At 35.2% G+C, this 16,029-nt stretch overlaps 1 long non-coding RNA gene and 2 other non-coding genes across 3 annotated transcripts in view; 2 read left to right on the top strand and 1 right to left on the bottom strand.

Moving 5' to 3' along the window:
- The window catches only part of LOC126971223 (uncharacterized), a 274,489-nt gene that overhangs the window by 181,387 nt on the left and 77,073 nt on the right, over window positions 1-16,029 (top strand). The gene's annotated exons all lie outside the window — the stretch shown is intronic.
- On the bottom strand, window positions 7,309-7,382 carry Trnaf-gaa (transfer RNA phenylalanine (anticodon GAA)). The gene has a single exon. It is a non-coding gene; the product is annotated as a tRNA-Phe (tRNA).
- Trnas-uga (transfer RNA serine (anticodon UGA)) lies at window positions 15,252-15,325 on the top strand. The gene has a single exon. It is a non-coding gene; the product is annotated as a tRNA-Ser (tRNA).

Here is a 16,029-nt window from a genome sequence, read left to right as displayed (position 1 = left end):
GTCGCACTCTATGCAGATATAATAAGCAATCCAACAGTACTGAACTTTTTAATAACAGTAAAGGCTGCTTTAAAAGGAATTTTTTAATAAAAATCTAAAGGAAGGTTAAATTTTGAGTAATTCTCAAACACACACACACACACACACACACACACACACACACACACACTCTCACCTAACCACACACGCACAAATATCATGTCTTATTATAAATTGTGGATTTAGTGATGTCTTAAATAAATAAATAAATAGACGATCGGTCCTGCGCTGCCCTCATTCAACGTATTCGGGCGATCTTACCATCCGTTGGATTGGTCCATCTCGGGGGGCCTACCAACACTATATCACCGGTACGTGGTCGCCATTCGGAGACTTTACTGCTCTATGTGCCCTGCCCACTGCCTCTTCTCTTTCGCTATCATTTGGGCTATGTCGATAAACAGTAAATGAGTAAAAGTACAACCGTCATTTAATAGCACGTGTATACGAAATGAATCTTAAAAGCTCTCAAGTATGCACTGACTCGTGAGAATATTTAACCGTCTCCGTACAATAGTGCCAGCAAGTCAAAAGTCAGGGGAAATGAACATATTCTTTGATTTTATAACAATAAAAGAATCGGATAATTATACGTCTGAACAATGAAGGCGCGTTAACAACACGTTGGACGTATTAGCCCTCTTTAGAGTCGAAAAGTTGAGATCGAAAGAAAATCGCCTGGTCGGGGGTCCTGGCACATCCGGTTGGTTTCATGTTACGCCAGTGAGTCGCGATGAAGTGCATTGTACTGGCAGTGAAGGGCGATGCTGTGTCGCGATTTCGTTGTTGTGTTGAATATTTGCAACAAGTGTTTAATGATCGCTTGGAATAATATCAATTAGATTATCATCGTTGGAGGCAATGGACTGTAATTTTCTTTGGGATCGCTTGGAATAGTTATGTATGGCGTACATAAACTGTTTTCTTCATTTCACAGTTTGGATGTACGTGGAACTTGGAAGAAAGTTTCTTCAGAATCGTGTAGGCAAACACCGGAGTAGCAGTAATATTCTGCTTAAGACTGTGACCGGGGGTCGATTACTGAGAGACAATAATCGACTATCGCTATTCAACCGATCAGCATAATAACATTAACACATTATCAGGAGTAAAGAAAAAGACAGAGGTACTTACATACTTACATTTTACTCTGTTATTTTGGAGTGTTGAACTAGTTAACTAGTAGCGCATATGCTGCAACTTAAAAAATACAAAATATTTTGGGCTTTATGCACGTCTCGAGGTTAGTGCTCTACTTTCGACATGTCAAAAAAGCAGTTTTCCCAAAACTGAAATTAGGCTATTTAATTTAACATGAGTGCACTTATTATTCAAGTCCAGTGTGTAAATAAAATATATTTCATTAACAATAATTCTGTTTAACATTGTAAATAATAACATTAGATATAGGCAGGGAAATTCGTCGAAAAAATTATTGTACCGGAATATTTATTTTTTATCACTGTGAACATGATGGACTTTCCATTTTAGATTTTTAACTAGATGTACTCCTAAAAATTTAACATGCAGAGCTTCTTCTATTTAGGTATTTGTATAATTTATCTTAAGGTTATAGTTATTAGAGCGGTTAGTTTAACTAAATTGCATGAATGAGGTTTTTTTTAATATTAACCTGAAGATTATTATCCTCTCGCCAATTTACCACTGTATTATATTTCATTGTTAATTTCACTTTCACACTGCAGGTCCTTAATATAAATTAAAAATAATAATGGTCCATGCGGAACACCAAATCTATTTAATTTAAATTTTGATTGTTGGGCAATTATGGTAGCCTTTTCGTCGATAGAATTGATCTACACACATTGCTTACGGTCTTTTAAGTAAGACGCCATCCAGTTAAGAGCTTGTCCTCTAATGCCATTTTGCTCCAACTTATCCAACAAGATGGTGTGTGATACGAAGTCAAAAGCCTTGCTCATATCAAAAAATATTACACGCGTTGGTTTTTTTTGAAGCTAGCACATTTTAAGTCAAACGTGTTATTGCAATTAGTACATTCCAAATATTCTTTCACTTTTATAGTGTGTGTGGATGTTGTGCAGATATTCCTTCGTTTTGATCTGGTATACATCTGGTATATATGGAAAATATTATGATAATAAAAAGGTGTGTTATTGCTTATTTTGAGACACCTTATTTAAAAAATTAAAAACTTTCCGATAAAAAGGAAAATTTGTACGGATGTGAAATATCTTATTCAATTACATATATGTAAAATAACAATCAATTATTTACAAAAAAGCCTTAATAAAAATTAAAATACAAAATAAATTACGTACCTATAAGGATTCAAATAAAATGCCAATGAAATAAACAACAATAAAATTAAAATTGGCAAAAACATATAAATAAAAAACACGTTATATCTATAATAAAAAAAAAAAACAAATAAGATTTGAACCGTAATCACCAACACGTTATTCCGATGTCAAACGACAAAGCTATTTAATAATTAATGAGTGGGTTGAAATGTGTGAATCTATGTTAACAAGCCCACGTCAAATATAGGAAGCATTAAGCACGGATTTTGAACTACCGTCGCAAGATATTTTACACCAACACAAATTTACTTTATGTCTTTGAGCGCAAAATCACAATGGTTGAATTTAGTTAAATAATACCGTTACTGTTGGTGCCACGTTGTAATGAATAGCCCTTGTGTTTATTTAATTATTATGATAGTTATCAATATCACCCTGTTGTAACAGTAATGTGTATTCTACATGTAGAATTACAAATCTTAGTGGAACTAACACTTAAGGTATCATTTCGCTATCGGATTTCTGCGGAATAACGACTTATGTAAAATATTTTTTTAAATATAAACGTCTTGTCTTACTTGCTGTTTCGGAAACAAATGGCTTTCTAAGGGAAAAGAAACGGAGAAAGAAATTCTCCCAGCATTCTTTTTTTGCGCTCTTTTTAATAAATATTCAATATTGTACTGTCTAGTCTAGACAACATAACACTTCACACACACTCTCACTTTAAAAAAAGCGAAAAGTTAAAATTTTAAAAATATATCGCAAAGGAAAAAATAGTATTCTGCCTCGACATCTGTCTGTGTGCCTCTTTTGACAAAGGCCTCCTCCAACTGTGACCATTCTCCTCCGTCACCACTCACCAGCCAATCTTGAACATGTACTTCCTGCTGTGGCCCTTATGTCATCAACCTATCTCCTTGTGAACCTACTTCTCTTCCTTCTCTTGTTACTTGTATACATTTCATAAGTTAGAATAAAGAAGAATATACTCTTAGATTAAGGATTGGTCTCCGCTGCGCTTCAACTAGATACCACACTATCTAAGAGCATTATACGTACGGCACGCTATGATGACCGTTTTGACGTTTGTCGACTCATGAAGTTTCGTATTAATTAATAATTACATTGAAGGAGTAAAATTACTGTTTTTTATTGTCAATAGTGACGTGTAGTTAGTCATAAAAATTTATCGAATGTATAATTTTAGGACACAAAAATTATTTATTACTTTGACTTCTAAACTATATTAGGGTCCCGCGAACATTTACTTATTCTTTTCATAAGATTCTATTTATTGGTGTACTTATTTACCACAAAACACGGAATTTGTTTTTCGAAAATCAAAATTTTTAAAAATGAAATCTAATACGATTGTCACATTGGATCGCTGGCCAGCACAACTACAACCTCCGGCAAACTCGCGTCAATTTAATTAGTACGTCCTTTAAAAGAAAACAAACCAACCAAGATCCGATACATCATTGACGAAATAGCGTTAGAACATGGGCACAGAGTTATACGGTTACCGCCTTACCATTGTGAATATAATGCAATTGAGTTGATGCGGGCTCAAATTAAGGGATATGCCGCAAGACGCAATACAGAACCCCCATTTAACACAACAAAAATGCTAAAAATATTAGAAGAAGCTTGTGAACATGTGACTAAAGGAGACTGGGAAAAGGTTGTGAACAGAACTGTTAAATTAATAAGGGAACATTATGAAAGAGATGTGAAAATAGATGATATTTTAGAAAACGAACTCATAATTAATGTAGGTGATGATAGCAGTGACGACAGTGAAAATAGCAGTATGGGAGAATCTGATTAAAACTGGCCTTTTGTTACACGTTTTTTAGTCTCTTTTTGTATTAATATGTTTCTTATGTGCATATAAAGTATATATATTAATTTTCATTCCAATATTCAGTTCGCTCAAATATATTACGTTTTAAACATTTATATTTTTGTTTTTTTAAACAGATACTACTTGCAACAAAAACAAATAAATTTGATTATATTTTTGTCGATAATAAATTGACATTTCACATCACTATTATTATATGTCAAAACGGCTTTCATAGCGTGCAGCTAGTAGGTATAGCTTTTTATTACGGCAACTATTAGATGCTTGTGTGCGTGGCATCTTGACCCTCAATGGCATCTTTCAAATTTTGTAACACACGCTTCTTGTGATTTTACATTAAAACTAATAAAATACAAAATACTTACTGAGGATATTATGTGATCCCAGTGTCTTTCTTATATCGTGTATTATTATTTTTACAAGGTTTTACTACGCAACACGGCATTTTAGTTTCAATTGTTAGCAAAGTTTAACAGAACATGTGGCACGTCAACGTCCCAAATTCTAACATAATACTTGAACTAAATGAGCTAATTATAAATTTGCAACTTTTTGGTTACTTTTCTATAAGATTGGCACCTTTCGTAATAATACAGTATTTGTACATTAGACTAAGTATTTAGTGGATAAAAAAATATTTATTATTATTAGTGTTATATATTTTGACCATCAAAGGACAGTAATTTTCGGCACTATAGGTCCTCTCTTTATTAATAATATAACATTAAAATTGTAGTTTTGCGACTGTTGCCAAAATAAAATAAATACTATCTAATATTAAACATACTCAATTTAATTTATTTATTCATTTATTCATACACTCACGCCTTGTAATAGAATGCCATTTGCTTCTATCCTTACAAACCTCACGCGCTTCCTCTACATTCATTACTCTTTTATTTAGTCCATGTTTATTAGTATGAATTCAATTTGCTTCATTTAATTATAGCAGTTAATCGTTTACAAGTGTTCATTTTATGAAATCAACAAATAGTTATTTCCGAGCTCCTTTCACCGACTCTATTGTGTGTATGTATAATGATTGTGATTCAGTTCACAATCAGCATTCTTTTAACGTTTGGGGTCACTAGAACGTATAATGCGATACTTGTGGGAAAGATGTAACGAAAAAAGAGTGTTTTAAGCATGTTTTGATATAATTTAATGTATTAACATATAATAATTAATTAAAAATGTGTATTGAATAATTAATTGTGGGAACTCTTAGTCCCGATTTCTTGATTCACACTATTAACAGAGTTTCAATAACCTCTTTTTTATTCAACTGGTTTTTATGACAGTCCAGCAGTGCAATTCTCTAAGCAACACGACCTCCAGTTCAAGACAAAGCGATTTCAACGGCAAATTTTGAACGACTCGTTCAAGAAATCCGAGTTTACATGTCATAAATTACAGAATGTATTAAAAAACGTTGTCAAAACTGTCAGTATTGACACTTGACATGTCTCTATTACGTCTTAAATGTTCTAAATTTCAATATTTCAAATCTTGTCGACAGTGATGAGTGACACCTCACTCACACTCACATCACAAACTCGCCAGCGAGTGCGAAGTCTCTTCTAACGTAGAGTCCATTGAACAAACAGATATATTAGATCGTTAGTGATCTTCTCTCCAAAGCCTAGTGAGCAACCGGTCCGAGGTTCGAGTCTCCTTCCGAGACGCCCGGCGCCTGTGAGCTACAGCCCGGCTTCGCTGTAAAAGCCTTTAGGGCTATCAGCACTTAGAAGGCTTTTAGTCGGTAGAGGGTTCTTACACCCTTACGTTTGGAAACCGAGTTCAACGTGAACTTATCACGTTGTAATTCGTCTGTGAAATCGGGGCATAAGTTTTATCCCTGAATGATAAATCAGATTGCCAGGTATTAAAGAAGTTTTCTCTATTCATTTTTTTCTCCTTCGTTAAATAATCTTTATATATAAAAATGTTGGGTCACTTTACTTTTTCAAATTTTAAATCAAATTTTGCACGCGGTGTGCAGTTTGACCATATAGAGGTATAAGACAGTTTTTATTTCGATACCGTGACCCTCTATTATTCTTTAATTTCAATTTTTATTTACTTATTTAGGCAACCAAATACTTAATTTTAAATGTACGAACAAGATTAGAATATATAAGTATTATTATTTACATAATATGTAACTAATAGGGCTGCACAAAATTACAAACATTACACAAATTTAATTTTTACCAAAATTTATGAACGCTGCGGGACTCGAGCCCACGACCTCTGGCGTTCCGTGCCAGGGCTCTTATCAACTGAGCCAACAGAAAACTCTGGTATGTCTTGTTTAACTCTCAGGTTGAGCTTCATCTACAGGATCTACTTTACAGTTGATAACCTGCTCTGCCAAAAATTGCATATTAGAAAATTGACTTGAGATTGAAGTGAATTTAATTTATTTATTGATATTATTAAATTGATTTAAGTGAGGGATCACTTCTGGGATTAAATTCACTACACACAAAAATAACAAACATATTTTAAACATTATTATTATTACTCGTAAACCCAAGAAATTTTAATAAAAATAATATAAGTAAGAGTTAAGGGTGTCATTATATCACACGAATTGAGCACGCGAGAACATTCGACTGAAGGACCATAAAACAGATCATTGATTTGGAATGGAGTGGCCTCGATAGGTACTTGAGGAGCAGACCCTCGAGCGCACGTGACATTACAAACAATGGCAGCCTGGTGTGAATTCCGTTGAACACGGAGCATATGTGATCTGCACTTAGTAATGTCCGTGTGGAATTTGAGCACGAGATAGTTTTTATTAATTTTTGAAGTTATACTAGGTACTTCTTTAGGCGCGTTTTGAAAAAATTATCAGAGTGAAATTTTAAGAGGCGCGCGCATCACTGTAACTCAAAAGTAACAGGTTGAAGTTGGTTCCTAAAATTTTCTGACGTTTGCGTCATTCGTTATTTTTTTTTGGTTTCTAAGTCCATTATTAGGCAAAGAGTTCAACCCCATACAGCCGTATTAATTACTTAATAATTAATTAATTTGTTAGGATTTTTAAAGTGATAACCCTCACTTTTAGGATTAAAACACAAATAAAATTTGAAAAACAAACTTTTATGAACGATGCGGGACTCGAACCCACGATCTCTGGCGTTTCGTGCCAGTGCTCTAACCAATTGAGCTAACCGTTCCAGTGACGTATCGTCATAAAATCTTGTATGGTTTGTTCAACTCTCAGGTTGTGGCTACATCTACTTCATCTTCATCTTCAACCCCAATATTTGCATATCAGGAAATTGACTTGAGATGTTGCTCTTGTAAATCTAAACAATTTGTTATGTTTTTTAAAGTGATAACCCTCACTTTTAGGATTAAAACACAAATAAAATTTGAAAAAACATACTTTTATGACCGATGCGGGGCTCGAACCCACAACCTCTCGCGTTCCGTGCCAGTGCTCTAACCAACTTAGCTAAACGTTCGAGTCCCGCATCGTTTATTAAATTTTGTTTTTCAAATTTTAATTGTGTAATAATTAACTGTCAAAGCCATCTTCTCAAGATCTTAACAAAATTGTTCTTTCTAAAAACGTAGAATAGCACGAGCAATAAATCATTTTAATGATTTTTGTTTCGTTAGGCCAAAGAAGTATAACTTATTGCGTGCATACATAAGTACACACACACTTTTTTTTGGAAGAGGAGGACAAAAGAGCATACACAGGTTATTTGTTGATATGATAACACCACAGCCTATACTCTTTTGTAGTCTATACAAATAAATGGAGCGCCTCCTTACCAATAGTATATTATTCACTAATAGATTATTCACTCTATTGTAACTAAATGAAATAAAGTACCTAACTACTTTAGCGTATATATGTATTTGTATAGGCACTTACGCGCCGTTGTGCATACTGTTACATATTAGTTCTCTCTCAATACCTGATCTTAATCGATAACTAACACGATCTACAACACAGGAATATTTAAACAGTACAGAGGCAAAGCTCCTTAAGAGCGGGCAAAATTGTTACCCATTTTGGCACAAAAAGTTAAGAAAGATTAAACAAAACATTTTTATTAGCTTTTAGCGTACGCATTAAGGGGCCAGGAGACACTTACACATGCCCCGGATCATTGCAGTGTCATTTCGCGTGGTAGTATGAAACTTAGTCTCTGTACCGGTTTATTTACTCATGTGACCTACATCTAACAAACCTTATTCGTAAAACATGCAAAGATGACAGCTGACAGAATTGAATGAATTTCCAACTGAACATTATTTCCGACAAATATATTTCGAGCGACTTGTAAAGATTGAATGGCTGACGCTGGCAGGGCTCTGCGCGCGCGCAGTTATATCATTGTTTCGTATTCGCGGGTGTGCCTGGAACCCCGCCATTTTCCCCACGGGACACTGCTAAAGACCCACCACGTTAATAAAGAAGTCACCAGTGGTACTGTTGAATGTCAATGTTGTGTAGACGTTATTATTTGCATGCAATTACATTCTATACAGGGTGTATACTATGGTGGTTTCTAAATCCAATTTTGAAAAAATATCTGAATTTTAATTTCAATTCTATATTTATTATTGGTGCTGAGACACTGAGCCCGTGGGGCCCAGAGGCGCGGAGAATGTACAAAGTGCTATCTTCTCGCCCGTTCAACGGATCAGCCAAGCTATCCAACGTGGAAATAAGTATTCTTTGTACCCTTCCCCGTAGTGATAGTTTTAACTTAATGTAATCATAGTATTGTATATTTATAATTATTTAACTTTCGCATTAGGCTGTCTCTACTTAGGCTCAGCATAATCGCAGCTGTTAAATGACTATAGCTTAGATAATTCATACGTCTAGATAGACTAACGGCCGTTCCCAATATGTTATCTACAGATAGAGATAAATTACTACCTACTACTGTCAATAATCTAAAGCTGTCCCAATATAGCCGATAAGTCATTCTTATCGCCTTAATTGCAATTTCCATACAAACTTCTATCGCTGGTAAGCTATACGTCGTCCCATTGACAGACAGCGTGTACCGATAAGGTGAGTTACCGTCGATAAGTTTATTGGGACAGAAAAGTCAACAATAATTACGATTTTCATCTCAAGTAAGAGATAGACTGAATATTAGAAAACAGCTGTGAAAACGTTAGAAAAAAATTAGACTTCATTTTTAGCAAACGCTCGCACACTAAAACTAAATAAACGTAGCGCTCATGCAAACCAGTTGGAGGCTCTTTTGCACACGAAGCCGGCTAGATTAGTACCACAACGGCGATATTTCTGCCGTGAAGCAGTAATGTGTAAACGTTATTGTGTTTCGGTCTGAAGGGCGCCGTAGCTAGTGAAATTACTGGGCAAATGAGACTTAACATTTTATGTCTCAAAGTGACGAGCGCAATTGTAGTGCCGCTCAAGATGTTTGTTTTCTTTAAACATGCTGAGTGTCACTGCATTGTAATGGGCTGGGCATATCAATTACCATCAGCTGAACGTCCTGCTCGTCTTGTCCCTTATTTTCATAAAAAAAAAATTATACGTCTAGATTGAGCCTTACAGGCCAAGCTTATAACTTTTGTGTGTGACAGCCACGTCTTACATTTGCGATACGTCAGTCACTTTGTTATAGTGTAAGTGCGTTTGCTGAAAATAGAGGTTAATAGTCCGCCGCTATTTTTTTCGACCTTTACACAACGATCACAGTCTATCTAGGAGTATAAATTATTTAAGATTTCTTTATATTAAAAAAGTGAATATTTTACTTCATTAATGTTTTATGTTTTATTTTGGAAATTGGAGGACAAAAACGCCTTGGGCTGGTCACTGTGAATTTCTTGCAATAACAGATAAATCAGTATCACCTTTAAGAAGCTTGTAGACCACAAGCCATTTTTTAAGATATTATGTATTATCGACCTAAAATATCTCTCGAGAATGTTCTTTCCAGAGCTTGGTAGTACGTAGAATAAAGTCCTCAGAAAACCACACTGGTATGGCAGACCTCCAGATCAAGATGGTGGAGTTGACATTATTGAGTTTGTTGTACTGAGGTACAATACATCAATGTCTTGTTAAAACTTTAGATACTTTTTACCAGTGGTAGGCTCCTTTGCACAGGATGCAGGCTAGATTATGGGTACCACAACGGCGCCTATATCTGCCGTGAAGCAGTAATGTGTAAGCATTATTGTGTTTCGGTCTGAAGGACGCCGTAGCTAGTGAAATTACTGCGCAAATGAGACTTCACATCTTACGTCTGAAGTTGAAGAGCGCAATTGTAGTGCCGCTCAGAATTTTTGGGTTTTTCAACAATCCTAAGCGGCACTACATTGTAATTGGCAGGCAGGGCGTATCAATTACCATCAGCTAAACGTCCTGCTCGTCTCATCGCTTATTTTCATAAAAAAAAAACTTTTATTATAGAGTTTCACACCTTTATTTTTGTAAAACAAGCATTTTAGTGAAACAAAAACTCAAAAAAATAATGATACTATCGTTTATCGGCTCGCATTTTTTTCTTTTGGACTGATATTATTATTGTTGATTGATAAATAATCACGTTTATGAAGAAAAATAAAAAAAATAATGTATAAATTTATGATGTTGCATTTTTGAAAATGGTCCACTTGTGCGGGGTTTACATTATTGCAAATTATCACATCTATCACCTCCTATACGGGAAAACGATGAAGAACAGAGATAAAAAGTAGGAAAAGTTTAAGTTATAATAGAAATGAGGATTCATTAAATGTATTGTATTCATTCAATATTTAAAAAAATAAATTACAACTTCACCTCACGTCTAGATACTTACTGTGTCACTGTGACAGCTGTGAACACGTCGAAAAAAAAAAGCGGCAAACAGTAATTCTCTATTTTCAGCAACGCACTCACACTCAAACAAAGTGAAACACGTATCGCGAGCCTACTACGTAATGTAAGAATTAGAATATCTGAAACCCATCTCTTTCAAAAGTCTAAAAAAGTGATGTAATTGAATACTGCTTCCACAAATAACAGCTTCCTAATCCTCTAAAGTAAATATTGATAGTTTAACAAAGGAATTGTGAATTTTCCTGGAAAACAGTCTCCCGCAGTGGAACTTGCGATGCGAGCATTAAATATCTCTCTTTGTGGTTTGTTCTCGTGACTAATTGAATAGGACGTGTCTCTACGGGGTTCATTTAAAAAATAGCGTGTTTTGAATAGTAGTGGACAGCTGGCAACAGGCGTGCGCAGGAGCTGTCAACAATGTGGCGGGGTTTGGCTGAATAGGAGGGTTTTAGAACTTTTAAGGGTTGTAAAGAAAAAGTGTGTATGTTATAACCTTAGCACATGGTCAGATTTGGCACAGCTGAACCATCGGATGCGGTCTACTAGCGAGCCACATTCGATGGTAAATTAATTTTACCAGTGGCTCCTTTGCACAGCATGCCGGCTAGATTATGGATACCACAACGGCACCTTTTACTGCCGTGAAGCAGTAATGTGTAAGCATTATCGTGTTTCAGTCTGAAGGGCGCCGTAGCTAGTGAAACTACTGGGCAAATGAGAATTAACATCTTATGTCTCAAGGTGACGAGCGCAATTGTAGTGCCGCTCAGAATTTTTGAGTTTTTCAAGAATCCTGAGCGGCACTGCATTGTAATGGGCGGAACATCCTGCGCATCTCGTCCCTTATTGTTATAAAAAAATGCCGTCTGGACCTTAGCGAGTACGACACCGGACCAATCGGTGCAAGGCACCCACCGGACCATACGATGGTCCAACCGTACAAACGTAGAAACAACGTTGCTAAAGAAGTTTTCACTTTAAAATGTATTTAGTAACAGTACACTTGACCTTCAAAATTTATAAAGGAAATGAGGTTTTGATTTAACAATGATTTTCCGATCACCGGCGGGATTATCGTGAACCTACGCCGGCGAGATTGTATTTTTTATATTTATTTATTTAATTCGGAGAGATCTATATATATATTAGTAAATGTATTAGTAAACAACGTCAATATTATAAGTGAAATATATTTATAAACCTAGAGCTAACTGTATCCAGTGTTTCTGGAAGGAGTAGTCAGCTCCGGCAATAATCATCTTTAGGATGCTGTTACTGCTAACATGTAGACGCTGCAGCATGGAGACCGCATTATGGCATGGAAACCGTCCACAGATGCATCAGCAAACATTCCAGAAGCGCTACAACGCAATGGCAGCCCCAACAGCCTCCTAAACGCATTGTTATATGTGACACGTAGAACGCTATAAGCCCCGCGCGAATATGACACACACAAGCCGCTCGAGTAAAAAGACTGGCAGAATGCTTTGAATAATAACGCTTTAATATTATCTGTGCTTCGTGCAAACCTGCGGGCGAGCATATTACTCCCGCTCTATGTCATGGTCATCTCCAAAGTCATTCGAAATGATGTGACCCAAACATTTGAACTTATCAACAATCTTTAGCTTTTTATTTGCGAGAAATAAGCAAGGATAATTTCGTGACTTGTGTTTTGGAGTTCGAAATATTATAACTTCACTCTTTGATGAGTTATAAGTAAGTTTTAGTGTCGCAAATGGAAATAACTTTCCTAAGTCCTCCGATTGAGGGACTAATATTAGAACAGCCTTCATCTTTGTGGCATCGGACGTGTGTGCTGCTCAGTTCCACAATCAAGTGATTCATATAAAGATTGAATAGTAACGGAGATGTTAAACCTCCCTGTCTAACACCACATTCTAATCGATATTCTTCTGACAGAGCATCCATCCACCTAAGCTGATTTTTTTGAATTTGTATATCAATACTTGATTAGGGCAGTGAACTGTACTCCTGCACTTCTCATCTTGTCCCACAGTACTGGATATGACACCAGGTCAAACGCCCTAGGCAAGTCAAGAAAGCAGGCAAACACTGAGGTTTTCCTATTGGTATAGTACCCAACAGTATGCTTTAACGTTAATATAGCACTTTCCGTTGACATACCGGTTCTAAAACCAAATTGCGCATCATGGATTTGAATATAATTACCAAGTTGCTTATTGAGCAAGCTGTCAAGTATCTTAGCCGCTATAATACCCGTTTTATAAATATGTTATATTATGTATAAATGTATTGTTTGAGGCCTTTGTTCAGCAGTGGACGTCTTCCGGCTGAAGTGATGATGATGCATGTACGTTAGTAAAAAGATGAAGTTATAATAAACTATTAAATTCAGGGTTTTTCAAATGCTCATGTAAGGTTTTTCAAATTTATAGGTACCAGCCTTACAAGTACAAAATAATATTCGAGAGTTGGTGAGGTAGATATGTCAGGCTATATAGGTTTTGTTTTGAAAATTGCATAGTTGGTTGACAGTATACATGTCTTAGGTCATGTATATATTGCCCGCTGCACTAGAAGGTATATATATTTTAATTTTATTTATTTAATATGATAAAGTTGTTTGTTTGTTGGTGTTTGTTTACGAGTCATAGATGTTCATTTATATTTATGTATGCTTATGTCTAGTTTGGGGCAAGATAATTTATATAAAATTGTGTAAATTTTTTATATTTTTATAATTTTTTATTCCACGACTGAATAATGGTTTTTCCCAGTGCTCTAAGAGAAAGACTTGAAATAATCAAGTAACAATAAGATCGTATTCCTGAGTCAAAAATCTGATGTTATTTTTCTGGTATTTCAAAAGACCATGAACGGTGGTAATCACTAGTAGTAATCATTGAAAATCACATGAGCTAAACAAATAAGATAGAGTAATATTCCGCTCTTTATTTGGTATTATATTACTTCCACGTTTTCAATACTCAGAAAAACTATTTACAAATTCATTAATTGTTAAAACATGCAGACGATATTTAAATAATCTGGTCTAAGATAGTGTCTAAAACACATCAAATGTAGCTATTATCGAGAATTTTCTAATTTGTTTGGAGTTTATAAGAAATTATTTGAATTAAATACCGGGGTTTGCGATTGTTTTTTATAAATATTATAGGTCGTATTAAATTATTTTCTGTTACATAATAATATAAAAGGAATTATGCTTAGGCACAGCGGGTTACGATGAAAACCAGTGGGGGTTCCAAACCGTCGCCTAACCATTGAATTAATACCGAACATTAAAACAACTGTTATTTATCATAATACACATTACTAACAATATTTTGATGATTCATTTAATAATAGTAATAATTACTGACAAGTTATTATTATTCATTTTGATGCACTTGGATTTGCTTTTAAAAATATAATATTCTTAACAGCTAAATAGGTGGTTATCGTTGTACAATTGAATTTATAAAAGTACATTTTGATTATTCTATGGAAAAGAGGACAAAACACAAAGAGTCACCTGATGTTTAGTGATCACCGCCGCCCACAGTCTCTTGCAACACCACAGGAATTCCAGGAGCGTTGCCGCCCTGTTAGAAAGATGTGCGCGCTTTATTAAAGGTACCCATGCCGAATCGTCCCGGAAACACCGCAAAAGGAAGCTCATTCCACAGCATGGTTGTACGTGGAAGGAGGATCCTTGAAAGTCAGACTGTGGAGGAACGCCACACAACCAGATGTTCGGGATGATATCGTAATTTGTGGGGTGTCGTGCGAAGGTGGAATTCGGCGGCATCCTGCCATGTTTCGAAAAAAGTATTACTTTGAAAAAAAATTCGTAGTATTATTGTATATTACAGTTCAATAGCGTACCTTTTAAACAATTTATTATGTTTTTAAAGTGATAACCCTCTCTTCTAGGATTAATACACAAATAAAATTTGAAAAACAACAAAATTTTATGAACCATACGGGACTTGAACCCACGACCTCCGGCGTTCCGTGCCGGTGCTCTAACCAACCGGTCGAGTGACGTCTCGTTATAAAATCTTGTGTGCTTTGTTTAGATTTACAAGAGCGACATCTCATGTCAATTTCCTAATATGCAAATATTGGGGTTGAGCAGGTTATCAACTGTAAAGTAGATCCTGTAGATGAAGCCACAACTAAGAGTTGAACAAAGCACACAAGATTTTATAACGAGACGCTACTCGAACGGTTGGCTCAGTTGGTTAGAGCACCGGCACTGAACGCCGGAGGTCGTGGGTTCGAGTCTCGTATCGTTCATAAAATTTTGTTGTTTTTCAAAATTTATTTGAGCGTAGGTACCTTTTGATTTGTAATGTTCGAAAGGCCAGTCAAAGGCTTCTTTGCATAGGATATCCTCTAGGCGGTTGGAACAGTAGTAATTTTTTCTAAAGTGAAGCAGTAGGCACCTCATGTGGCCTCTTACTATTGGCAGCTCAATATAACTGACTCTTAATAAGTTACAATAATCTTAATAAGTCATAAGTTACACGTAAAGTGTATATAAATATCACGACTTTAAACGAAACTGGTTCTCAGAGAATATTTTCCCATGATTATTAGATCATTTATTTAATACGCAATATGCAAATAAAAACTTTAACATTGACTGTGAATATATTCTATTGTAGTAATTATTAATTATAAAATATTATAAATTATTCAAATAAAAGTGTTTCCTAATTAAAGATTCCAGTAAGTTACAGTCCTACAATATGTAAATTATATATATATAATAGGTAAGCGTGGGTATGAATATACCTAATTTAAGTGGATACCTACAATTAAATTAAAAAAAAATGTTTTATTTTATTAAGTTTTACAGTTTCGTAATCGCAGTATACTTACTCATATTATTATAAAACTAGCTGACCCGACAGACGATGTTCTGTTCATAATATAAAAAAACTCTTGCGGGTGGATTTCAGCATTTCGCTGATTTTTACTCGGCGAAAGTATTTTCA

This window comes from Leptidea sinapis, chromosome 23 (genome assembly GCF_905404315.1).
Source record: "Leptidea sinapis chromosome 23, ilLepSina1.1, whole genome shotgun sequence".
Classification (NCBI taxonomy): domain Eukaryota; kingdom Metazoa; phylum Arthropoda; class Insecta; order Lepidoptera; family Pieridae; genus Leptidea; species Leptidea sinapis.
Note: the sequence above shows the minus strand (reverse complement) of the source record. Positions and strands in the feature narration are given on the sequence as shown.